Genomic DNA, 12,776 nt, shown 5'->3' on the forward strand with positions numbered 1-12,776 from the left:
ACATATTTGATTGATTTCAGAGAGGATGGGGCTGGGAGAGAGAGATAAAAACATCAATGATGAGAGAGAATCATGAATAGGCTGTCTCCTGCACACCCCCTTCTGGGGACCGATCCCAAAACCCAGGCATGTGACTTTGGCCAGAATCGAACGTGGGACCCTTCAGTCCGAAGGCCAACGCTCTATTCATCGAGCCAAACTAGCTTCTCCCTGCTTAATAGTGTCCTATGCAGCCTGCTTTTTTGTCCATAACTTTCTACTTGGTTCTATATATTAATGCTCATCCCTTCCATCATTTCTCCTATGTTCCTTCCAAACTAATCTGGGCTTTGGGATCCACCCTAATACCTTAAACAATAGCTACCTAGTGATCCCTCCCTGGTGTGACCCAAATTGGACCTCCACCAAGCTGTCCCATTGTTCCCCTTTGAAATGTACCTGTGTTCGACCTGACTCTCTGACCTCCTTTTCTCCTCCAGGTGAGATGTTGGAAATGTGGGGCCTTTGGGCACAAGGCAAGCAGCCTCAGGTGTCCCATGAAGCGTCACAGTGGGGCCTTAGCCGCCCATGCCCTGGGCTCCAATGAGATGAAGGAGAGCCGGAATCCTTGGAATCCCAGGGACCTGAGCCACCGAGCACACTTCAACAAGGCTGCTAGGTTAACCCAGCAGAGAGTTTGGTGAGTTTCATGGATGAGTGCAGCCGAACTTTGGGGGAAATCTAGGGGACCCGCACCCCTTACCTCTCCAATATCTGCATTGTCACCTCCAAGCAAAGACAGGGACCTGGAGAGTTTGAGAAAGCTGCCTGTGGCCTCCAGGGGTGATCAGAGTTTCATTCCCTTCCTGAGAGTCACTGAGAGTTAATGGTGGTGGGGGTGGTGTGAGACATAGTGGATCTCTGCCAAGGACAAGCAGAGAGTCAATGGAGGGAAAGGAAAGTCCTTTGTGAAAAATTCTTGAGTGCCCACAGGGAGGGGAGGATCTGAGATGAGGCAAGGAGAAGTCTAGTAAATGCATAGACCCCACGCCCTGGATCACACTAATACAGGGAAAGAGAATAGACCATGGGAAGGCTTGTTTCATTGGGAACATGATTGGATGGACCCATATACTATGCTGTGTCCTCCAGGAATGAACAACACAGACAGGATCTTCGTCAGAGATTACGACAGAGAGCCCGAGGAGGGCCCCAGCACAACTGGAAGGACAAGACAGAATCCTGTGACTACGTGAGGGTGAGTGTCCCCAGGTTCTTGGCTTTTTACTGCATCAGGGTCACAACCTTCCCCTGGGACTCAGAGAACACCTCACTCCCTAGCGAGAGTCCTGTGCATCTGGTTTTGTGTCCAAGTCTTTGCATGTAGGTCTATGTATGCATGCTGAGAACTGTGCTCCTTTCACCATGTTCCTTCCCAACTAATATGGGCTTTGGCATGCACCACAACATCTTAATAACAGGCACCAGGTGAGCCCGTGTTTATGTCAGTCTCCGCAACCGATATTCCACCTCCATAATCTGTCCCCCTGTTTCCTTTGAAATGTGCCCCTGCTTTGGCTGACTCACTGACCTCCTTCTCTCCCCGCAGGTGAGATGTTGGAACTGCAGATCCTTTGGGCACAAGGCAAGCAGCCACAAGTGTCCACTGAAGCACAGGAATAGGGCCCTAGCCCCCCAGGCTATGGGCTCCAACAAGATGAACGAGAACCTGAAACCACGGAATCCCCGTGTCCAGCAGAACCCAGGACGCTTTAACAGGGCTGCTAGGGAGACTGAGCAAAGAGCATGGTGAGCATTGTGGGAGGCTGGAGAAAACATTGGGGTGGAATCTATGAAGCCTGTGTCCTTACCTCTACACTGTATGCCTTGCCATCTCCATTCAAAGTCCGAGCCACAGAGCAAAAAAATCCCCATGTCTTCACCATTCAAACTCTGAGTTTCATAGAATTCCTGGCAATCAATTAGGGTGAATGGTGGTAGGGTTGGTGCTGGGAACATCTTTAATCTATAAAGGTGTCAGGCAGAGAGGAAATGGAGTGAAAGAAAGTCCTTCATGAAAAACCCAAATGGGTTGCTTGGGGTGAGCTGAGATGAGGCAAGGGCCAGTCTAATAAATGCACTGGGCTTTGCTCCCTGGATCACAAGAAGTGGGAAGGGGTGTGGGCCAGGGAAAGGATCACCTTCATTGCAGAGAAGAAATGGAGTGTCTCATGTATTATGTTCTGTCTTACAGGCAGGAAGAACAGAGACAGGCCCCTAGCTGGAGACTTCCCTGGAGACCCACACCCAGGCCCCAGGAAAACGGGAAGGAAGAGACAGAACCCTGTGCCTATGTGAGGGTGAGTGTCCCCAGGTTCTGGGCTTTTTATTGCATCAGGGTCACCCTTCTTCCCTCCTTGTCTTCTCTCTGAGGGGAAGGTGAAAGTTCAATGGGAACTCACCTGCTTTCTCTAGTGTAATTTCCCAATTCATTTTTCTTGGTGTCTTTTATGTGGCCTACACTTGCATGTGTCCCAACAATACAGGATGGGGCAAAAGTGGGGTTACAGTATTCCTTTGGAAAATGGTAAAGTAATAAATCACAATACAGCAATAAGCTCTGTCTTTAGTGTACCTACGCAACTGTAAAGCTACTTTTGACGCACCCTCTAAGCTGATTGAGGGCAATTGTGTGGTCTCATTAGATGTTTCCACCAGGCACCATCCCTTGCGGGAAACCAGGCATCATGAAATCAGAATCCTTTCTCCCAAATTGCACATGCAAACTCATTCGTCCCCAAAATTCCTTCACATCACCAAGAAGTGTCCATTCCCTGGAAGAGGCTAAGAAAGGCTTGTTTCACTTCACTGACAGGAGACAGTTGTGAAAACTTCATGTTTTCCTATCTGATGTTAGAACAGGAATCAAGGGGACATTATATCTGCTTTCTGACTGAGCTCAAGGACCTCATCTTCTTTAGTTTCATTGTTAGCTTGTCCTTTGCAGTCCATATCTTGTCTCAAGATCTTTTTTTCATTGTTGTTGGTTTAATTTTATTTTCTACTTGGTGGTGAGAAAATTCCAATGTGTAACATATGTATTCTGCCTCTTACAGGATCCACACAAGCTGAGACCTGATCACAACACCAAGAGGAAATATGTGGGGTACCCTGATATCACCACTTTGTCACCAAAAAGAAAACCTGTCATGACATCCACAGCACCTCCCATCAAAGTTGTTGAGAGAAGTGTCTGCTTACCTCCTGGACCAAAGAATGGACAGGAAGGGCCTGTCACAGACTCCCCTCAAACAGAAGGTACACACTTTGTCCAGGATTCCACCCATAGGGTCCTTGAGAGGGACAACAGTCACCACTCTGCCTTCAGGATCCAGGGCCTGGACCAAACCCTCATCCACCAGCCACAGGCCATGTTCCCTGATGGGAACTCACACAGCATCCAACATGCTATTGATCACAGTGTGGGCCAGGACTCTGATCTCATCTTCAAGGTGCCTGGCAAGAGAGCTGCCCAGACCTCCAGCCAGACCTGCCCAAAGCCTCAAAAGAAATCCAGACTCAGCCCCTACCTGAAGAGCACCCAGAGTCCTGACCCACAGCCTCCGTACCAGGGCCCTCCGATCAAGACTCTCCAGTGTTGCCATGTGCCCCAGTTCCCACCAATTCATGAGGTTCCAGGCCAGCCCCTCAGTAAGGTCTTCATGACATTAGACAAAGGCCTGTGGAGTGCCAAGTACATGACACCTCCATCCCTGCCTCCTTCTGAGAAGCCCAGCACTCCTGCTCAGATTCCTCCCACCACTGAGAAGTCAGAGGCACTCTGTCCCTGTGTCCCTTTGAGTGTCCTCCTTGAGGCCCTTCAGCTTTCCTCTTCCTCTGAAGGTGATGGCCAGTGAGACACTCCATGTCAGGAAGACATGTTCTTCAGCCTCAGGCCACCTGGAGGTACCTGAGGAACTGGAGGGGGGGAGATCACTTGGAGCAAATGTTTCTGGGAAATCAGAGCTTCCCTTCTGTGCTATGTAGACAGAAGGTGGGAACTCTGATCAGGCTTGGGGCACACAGGCTCAGTTATTGCACTTTCAATTTACGTAGGTGTAGTGATATTTTATAAGAAACTATAGTTTGTGCTAATTGAACTGGAAAGGGAAGTAGATTTTTAGAAATTTTCATCCATTGTTTGTAAAATTAAGCTAAGTTATAATAATTGCCCTTAAAGTGGAATGGAAATAGGAAGCTATATAATGAATTTGTATCAGGTGTGCACCTGTGTTCTTTGGGGAACTTGGGGCAGGGTCACCTGTGTAGTGTGTAGATTTGAAGCAGTGCCTGTTGTCCTGATATGAGACTGTTCTACTCTACTGTGTTATCTCAATGGAAATTAGGACGGGCACCCTTCCCATGACTTTGCATCTTTGGTTTATGGAATGTCATATTAAAATTTTGTTTTAAGTATAGTTTGTGTTTGGCATCAATAAAATTTTGCAAAATAGGTCACATTGTGATTGGATTTCATTTCTGTCCATTTTGGATCATTTTAAAAACACTGACTGTGCCCCAAAGCTCATGTCACTGAGAATAGATGGGAATATGATGTACCTTGAGGTGGATTAGTTTGGGCAATGCCTGTAGGTCCCTGTACATCCCTTCTTCTCAGTCAAGATCGTCTCCTCCCTAAGGGGCACTAACAGCCTTTAGGGCCTCACCGTCCAAAGTTGTCCCTCTCTTGTGGTCCTTCAGCAGCCTCAGTGCCCCTCCCTGGACACCTGAGTACCTGACCTCCCCATCTGATCCCCAGAAGCAGTCTCTGATTTGTGTGACTTGTAAACATGTCTGTCCCAGCCATGCTCTGAGAATGAGAGCTCTCCACTGGTTCTAGAAAAAGGATCCCAAAGGCTGATTTCAGTGATGAATTTACTCATAGATCTGCTGTGTCTCAACATTCATTAATTTATAGAAGAAAGAAACCTTAGGTCAGCCAGTGAAGAGGGATGCCCTAGAGACACAATGAAATTCACACCAGAGGTAAATTATGTGAATGTGGGAAAGCCTTTAGTGATGCCTCAGCCTTAGAGGACACAAGATGACTCACACTGGAGAGAAGCCATTTGAGTATCTTCCATGTGGGAAAGGCATTTTTCAAAGATCTGATCTTGGAAACTACAATCGAATGCACATTGGAGAGAAGCCTTATGAGTGTCATGACTGTGGGAATGCCTTCAGTCAACATGCTAATCTCATAAGACAGCAGAGAACTCACACTGGAGAACAGCATGTGCAAGTCAGTTATGTGGGAAATCTTTCAGTCATTGTTCTTCCCTTAGAAAACACGAGGGAATCCAATGAAAGCCTCCAGTAGATAGTTTGACCTTACTGTCATGACATGGCATTACTTACTTAATAATTATGGAAGGAATGTCAATCATACCTTTAGCATTTGAACATACTGCAGACTCATACATGAAAGAAACACTCAGTAAGAAATGTGGGAGATCCATTTATCTTCATACTCCTTGGCCTGAAAGACCTTTAATATGGGGGTGGATCCATCTCCATGGCATCTTTGTGTAATCCTTTAATCTTTGGCCTGATCTCAGAAAACAAGACAACTCACATTGTAAACGTGCTAATTTAGATGTCCTTGGAAACAGCTCTGAACTTTGAAGATGCTTGACTCATTCTTCAGAGGAGAATGTGTAAGGCTTCATTTATAATTACTGGTATAAGGAACCAATTTCACAAGGGAGAAACCCTAGGACTGTGGTCATAATTGACAAACATTCAGCCAACTTCCAGATTTTGTGTGCACTTTAAACTCAGGGAGGACAAACCACAAAACAGGAAATTAGAATATGAATCCTCATGTGGAAATCCAAACATTTCTTTGCACATCATTCACTCTAGTAAAGTTATTCAGTGTAAAATCACAAAAAAACCTTTTCTTCATAAAGCAACACTCATGGTAAATGTGAGCATTCATACTGTACAAACCACTGTGTCAGAAAGACAAGACATTCATTGATCACTTATTTCTTAGTCAAACTTAAGATTCCCAAACCAAGGAGATAGCAATCCTAAATTCAAAGAAGAAATAGCTTAGTTAGATTTCATATAAATAATATAAGTGTATGTGATAGTCTCTCCCTGTGTGTGTGAGTGTGGAAAGTTGTTAAAGAATCCTCTAGTCCTAGCTGGTTAGGCTCAGTGGATAGAGCATTGGGTTGCAGACTGAATAGTCTGGGGTTCAATTCTGGCCAAATATCCCATTGAGCACATGCCCATTTGGGGGCTCTTCCCTAGGGTGGGGCATGTAGGAGGCAGTTGATCAACGATTCTCTCTCATCATTGATGTTTCTATCACTCTCTCCCTTCCTCTCTGAAATCTCTAAAATTATTTTAAAAAATTATCCAACACTCAATTCAGGAACTAATTGAGTGGTTAAGGAAGTAAAAGTTGTGTATAAAACTGATGGCATCAAATGTAGGAGGCTAAAGTGATCTGGATATATTGAATGTGGAATTTTAGATTTAGCAATGCTGTCTGATATTTGACCAATTCAATCTGTTGCTGAAGAAGCTGAATGTTGGTGTTCTAGTTTTCCTTATGCAGTTTTGAACACATACATTCAGGTCTGTACCCTTCAGCTGTGGGGAGAGAACTAGACCTCAGATTCACACAGCCCTTTCCCCAGTGGCTGCTTGGAAACATTTCAGTTCCCTGTGTCTATCTTCCTGCCAACACCATGTGTCTCCTTCCAAACCCTGGTCATGACACAGCTATGACCTTCAGCCTCACCTTCTAGGTGTCTCCGTTTGACATGACCCTGCTCAGGCAAGGTCATGGGGGCATATCAAAGGCATCTCACCTAAAGTCTTGGTGGTACCTCTTCCTATGGCTCTGCAACTTGAGGACAGGAGATATAATGCTGCCCACACGGACACAGAAAGCTCTTGATTTTTGTTCTAAAAGCTCTGATTGAGCTACATGGTGGCGGTGGAGGGGTGGACGGGAAGTCTCCTAGCACCCTCTATATCTTAGTTAAATCAGTATTTTTTGCACCCAGCACTCACCCCAGATTGAACCTTAGCTGTTTCTCCCCCATCTCAAGGAGCAGCTCAGAAAATAAATCTGCAATAAGGTAATTTTCCTAATCCTATTAGCCACTACCTGAGCTACTTTTTAAATGATTAAGAAAATTCGATTGCCCCAAGCAAAATGAAAGGATATCAGCACTTTGTTCCTAGAGAAGAAAATGTTTTCCTAAAACAAACACCCTTATTGAACCTAAACATCAACGAGCTGACGTGTGCTCTTCCCAACAAGCACCGTCCCCTAACCACGGGCCTCACTGAGACCCAGTGAATGAGTAATTCTGTGGTTGAAATGGACGTATATTTATTTTCCTGAAATCTCTCCCCAGGTGATTTCACTGTAGAGGCAGGGTGAGGAAATGTTAACCACAACGGAGGAAGATGAGGAATTAAGTCTATGGTCTGCGTAAGAGAATAGGTTCCTCCCATCTGTAGTTGAATTCAGCTGCAATTCTGACACCTCTCAGAGACCAATCAAAGTGTGTGATTTCACATCTTTGTTTTCATTAGAAGGTCAGCTTATGTGCATAGGAGCCACTATTTCTAACAACTTGCACACAGGACATCCTGAGACTGTGCACCCCTGGATTTTCAATGTCCTGTCAGGCGTCCTAGCTGGTTAGGCTCAGTGGATAGAGTGTTGGGTTGCAGACTGAATAGTCTGGGGTTCAATTCTGGCCAAGGGCACATGCCCATTTTGGGGCTCTTGTCCATGGAAAGGTGATGTCCTCGGTAGTAAATCTCAGAGCAGGTACCTGTCCCCCTGAAAACACTCAGAGATTTCCATCTCCACCAAAGGCCAGATCCATTGGTGCTCACTCAGTCCCTCCTCCTTCACACAGCCCCCCTCCTCCCGCTGGCCAGGATTACAGAAGAAGCTGCTGCCAACATCAATGGGCTGAGATATGGGTACCCAGAGGACCCTGAGGCTCCCAGGAGAACCTGATGTCAGAGCCCCTGGTCTGTCAGTATGATGTCCTTCTGGACACATGATGTGCAATTCAGGCCAGACTTCAGGGTTCAGGGGAGGATTAGGTGTGGCTCAGGAGACTGTTTTGTAGGGAGCCCACCCTACCTCACATTGTATACCAAGAAACTCAACTACTATATAAGATACTTTAGAATAACGATCACTGACAAAGTACAGTAGAACAACAACAACAACAACAAAAAGTCCACTTGGGGAAAACATTGTAAAGTACTTTTTTTAAGATAAACATAATTTATTGATTTTTTACAGAGAGGAAGGGAGTTTATCTTATTTTTAAGATAAATATATTTTATTGATTTTTTACAGAGATGAGAGAGAAACATCGATCAGCTGCCTTCTCTTGCACACTCCCCACTGGGTATGTGCCTGCAAACAAGGTATATGCCCTTGACCATAAGGGAACCTGGGACCTTTCAGCCTGCAGGCCAATGCTCTATCCACTGAGCCAAACTGATTAGGGCAAAAATTCTTTTTCTCTTTTTTTTTTCTTATAAATATATTTTATTGATTTTTTACAGAGAGGAAGAGATAGGGATAGAGAGTTAGAAACATCGATGAGAGAGAAACGTCGATCAGCTGCCTCTTGCACACCCCCTACTGGGGATGTGCCCGCAACCAAGGTACATGCCCTTGACCGGAATTAAACCTGGGACCCTTGAGTCCGAAGGCCGACGCTCTATCCACTAAGCCAAACCAGTTTCGGCTCTTTTTCTCTTAATGTAAACCACCCCTAACTTAAATGCTTGACATTAAATAAGTGGTAGCTAACACAATCAGAGTGGGGAAAATTTTTCATAAGAAAACACTTTTGATAATTTTCAAAATTCCAATAGATTCCATCTGCAGACATGAGAGACAAATTTGATAATTAATAATTATGAGAATTAGACCAACGAGGTATATGCAGTTTCTCATAATTCCCACAGTAAAAGGGACATGACTTTCAGACAAGACACTGTTAAGTCTGACTTGGGAGAGTGATTCTGAAAGTGAGCCGTCCCAACTTGTGTGGCAGAAAGTGGATTAGAGTGTATTGAGGTCAGTGGCAGGACAAGCAGGGACAGACAGCCTCTGGGAGACCTTTTGGACAGTCTGAGCCCAAGGGTGTGGGGACCTGAGAGATGGAGTCAGGGTTTAAGGGCCTTGACCAGGGTCACCTTGGTGGCACATTCATCAATAATAAAGGAAAGACAAATGAGAAGGTCACTGGGAGTTCAAATATATGCAAATTCTAAAATGTAAAACTACCCAGAATGTCCACAGTTTGATATCAGACATGCCCACCTGTACCTGTGCCAGCTGGTGCTGAATTGAGTGACCAGATTTGAACACAATATCCCATGGAATTGTGGGAACCCCTTTCATGTCCTGCGTGATTCAGGGTTCGGGTTCTGGAGAAGGCCACACACAAATGAAAAGAGACATTAGAAAAGACTTAATTTGGGAAATGGGGGCCAGGTGGTAGTCCAACTCTAGTGGGAGGACTACTACTTGTTCTGGCTTTTCCATCCCTTTTATTAAGATTAAAATTATAGGATACACCCATATCCCCTAGGCAGGAAACTCCAATAAAAGCCAATCAGTGAATTTAGGACTTACCGGTGGTGGCTGCTTCAACTACCAATTTCTAGTAATTAGCTCTGACCCTTTAGAGTAATTAAGGTTGACCATCCCTCCCAATTCCCTGCCCACAGCTCTCTATTATTAAAACAATAATTGGCTTCCAGCAGGAATGAAATAGAAAATGCTCAAATGAGATGATTTGCATTTCTGTTGCTCATTGTCTCTTAATAAAAACACAGGCATTTGCCTCCAACAATCTACAGTCAGTGGAAGAGAAACTGATAAATTATCAAGTATCAACCAATAGGAGATGAGGCCAAATGAATAAGTCCCAGTTCATGTACATCGACCCATAGGAAAAGACCCATCTGCAATGACATAGAGCTTCCTGTGTCCACACAGGACAACTCAGGGACAATGACTTGAGTCACAAGGCAGAGTGCAAAAAGAACTATTCGCACAAGGACAAAATTTGGGCTCCTTTCCTGTGGATTTCCTAGAGTGTCACATCTGAGAGACAGAGGAGGATGGCGGCAGACAGTCTTCAATGAGGCTAGGAAGAAGAAAGAATTTTCATAGAATCACAACTTCAGTTGGAAATGTGAAGAGCTCTGGAGGTGGAAATGTTGGTTGCAAACACTGAGGATGGACTTCATGCCAAAGAACTCTACACTCGGATTATGAGACCATTTGTCTCATATGCATCTCACCACATTAAACTAGGCAAAGTGCAGAAGGAAGCAGCAGGTGCACCCACAAATGTTTGTTTTTCTTATAGAAGCTACGTCTTCCTAATAGTGAGCTCGTGGGTCCATATAAAGTGAAAAGGCCTGAAAACCCTAAAGAACCCACAACAGAACTTCCCTTCAAGCCCTGTTTCCTTCTGGGGGATTATGCTAATTTAATGGTCACCGCCCACATGTCACGTGGCCTTGACCCAGCCTATAACTCTACCAGGAAGGCAGGCTCTCTCAGTGACCCTTCCTCAGGCACCTTCAGAGCTGCATGGCGTCCAGTGGGTGGACAGATTACTCTCAGAATCTGTTGACAACGGGGGGAGTACAGGCCAATTTCAGATGGGTTTCCTTTCTTTATTTTTTTTAAATAAGTATTTAGTGATTTTTGAGAGAGAATAAAGGAGAGGGATAGAGAAAGAAACATTGATGAAAGAGAAACAAGGATTGGCTGCCTCCTGTACGCCTGCAACTGGGGATCAAGTGTGAAATTCTGGCAAGTACCCTAACCGGGAACCAAACTGGTAAGCTCATGGTTAATAGGTCCATACTTAAACACTGAGCAACCCCAAGTGGGTGGGTTTTCTTTTAATTGGCTCCTTAGTTAGTCCCTCATATAAATGGTACACTAGGAAAAGATGAAAGAGATGTGGCTTTACTCAGTGCATAAGGATTCTTCTGTTTTCATAGAAAATCTGAGCAAAGAGACAAACTACATGTTCTCAATGCTCACTGTTACCCCAAGAGCAAATTTCTAAGGAAATGGACCCCAGCATTGTAATTTGTGTGAACATCTGTGTGAGCACATACAGAACTTGGTAGATAGAGCTGTGGGCACTTAAAGCTAAATAATTGATTTACTCAGTCTTAATTCCTAACATATTCATATCACATTTATTAGAAAATAATTAAAGATAGGATGTTGAGGATAGAATTATTTAAAAAAAGAAAACAGTCAAGACCTTCATTTTTGAAGCTTCCAAACTGGTAGACGAGGAAGTACTTTTGTCTGGGTGAATTTGCATTAGAAAGTTGCCTCTTCTTCTGTCCAATGGGAATTTGAAATTTCGCAGGGAGGAGCATACTTCACTTTGCTTTTGTAGTATGTGTGCCACTGTAGTCAATGCATTTCTGATGGTGTAAGTCTCAGGAAATACTGTCTTTCTGTCCTACTAGGTTAAAAGGGTGACCTGATCACAGTTTCCTCTTTTAACTCACTCATGCGTACTTGCACATTCAATTCAACAGGTGAACCTCAGCAAGGGCCCTACAGATGCTGGATGGCCCAGGAATGGAAGCAGCCACAGAGGGCCCCAGTGGCACACAAGGCTCCCCCACCAGAGGAGGAGAATCCCAGGGTAAGTAGGGGCTTGGCCCTTACTTATGGGAACCTGGGGACTGTGGCATGGGTCACAGAGACTGGGTTTGGACATGGCTCATTCTATGTGCATGAATGGTGGATCTATTCCAAGGACAGGCAGAGAGACAATGCAGTGAAAGGAAACTCCTTTGTGAAAAGTGGGGTGTCCTTTCCCTTCCAATGGTCCCCTGTTCTGGGACATCCTCACCAGGCAGACTGGTCCTTTGGGACTCAGAGAAATAACCTCACTTTCTAGTTAGTGTCCTATACAGCCTGTTTTGTGCCAAAATCTTTCCATTTCTGTCTATGTAGTCATGATTAAACCTCTAGTTTTCTTTCTCCTGCATTCCACCCCAACTAACATGGGCTTTGGAATGCTCTATAATATTCTCAAAAACTGGCAGCTCATGGGTCTTATAGTATGTCCCTCTCTATAACCTCCATAAATATATCTGTCCTCTTGTTTCCCTTTGAAATGTGCCTGTATTTTGTGTTAACTGACAGACCTGTTCTCCCCTAGTTAAAATGCAAGGACTGTGGGAGCTTTGGGCACAAGGAAAGCAGCCTCAGGTGTCCCATGAAGCTTTGGGATGGGGCTGAACCCCCTCAACCCCGAGGATCCAATAAGATGAAGGAGAACCAGAAACCATTGGCTCCCCAGGATCCACAGAACCCATGTCATTCTTACATGACTGCTAGGGAGATTGAACTGAGAGCAAGGTGAGCATGATAGGAGGTGTAGACAAATTTTGTGTGAATTCTAGGGACCCTGTGTCTCTTACCATTGCATTGTCTGGATTCCCATTCCATGCAAAGTCAGGGACATAAGAGATTGATAAAGCTGCCCCTGTCTCCTAGGAGTCACACTCAGAGTATCATTATGTTCCTGGAGAAATGCTGAGGGTGACTGGTGGTAGGGGTGGGGCATTTTCTATTTCTGCCAATGACAGGCAGAGATACAATGGAGTGAAAGGAAAGTCTTTCATGAAAAATCCTGGAGGGCTCCCAGTAGTAATGAGTATCTGAGATGAGGCAA

Source organism: Eptesicus fuscus, chromosome 8 (genome assembly GCF_027574615.1).
Source record: "Eptesicus fuscus isolate TK198812 chromosome 8, DD_ASM_mEF_20220401, whole genome shotgun sequence".
Lineage (NCBI taxonomy): Eukaryota > Metazoa > Chordata > Mammalia > Chiroptera > Vespertilionidae > Eptesicus > Eptesicus fuscus.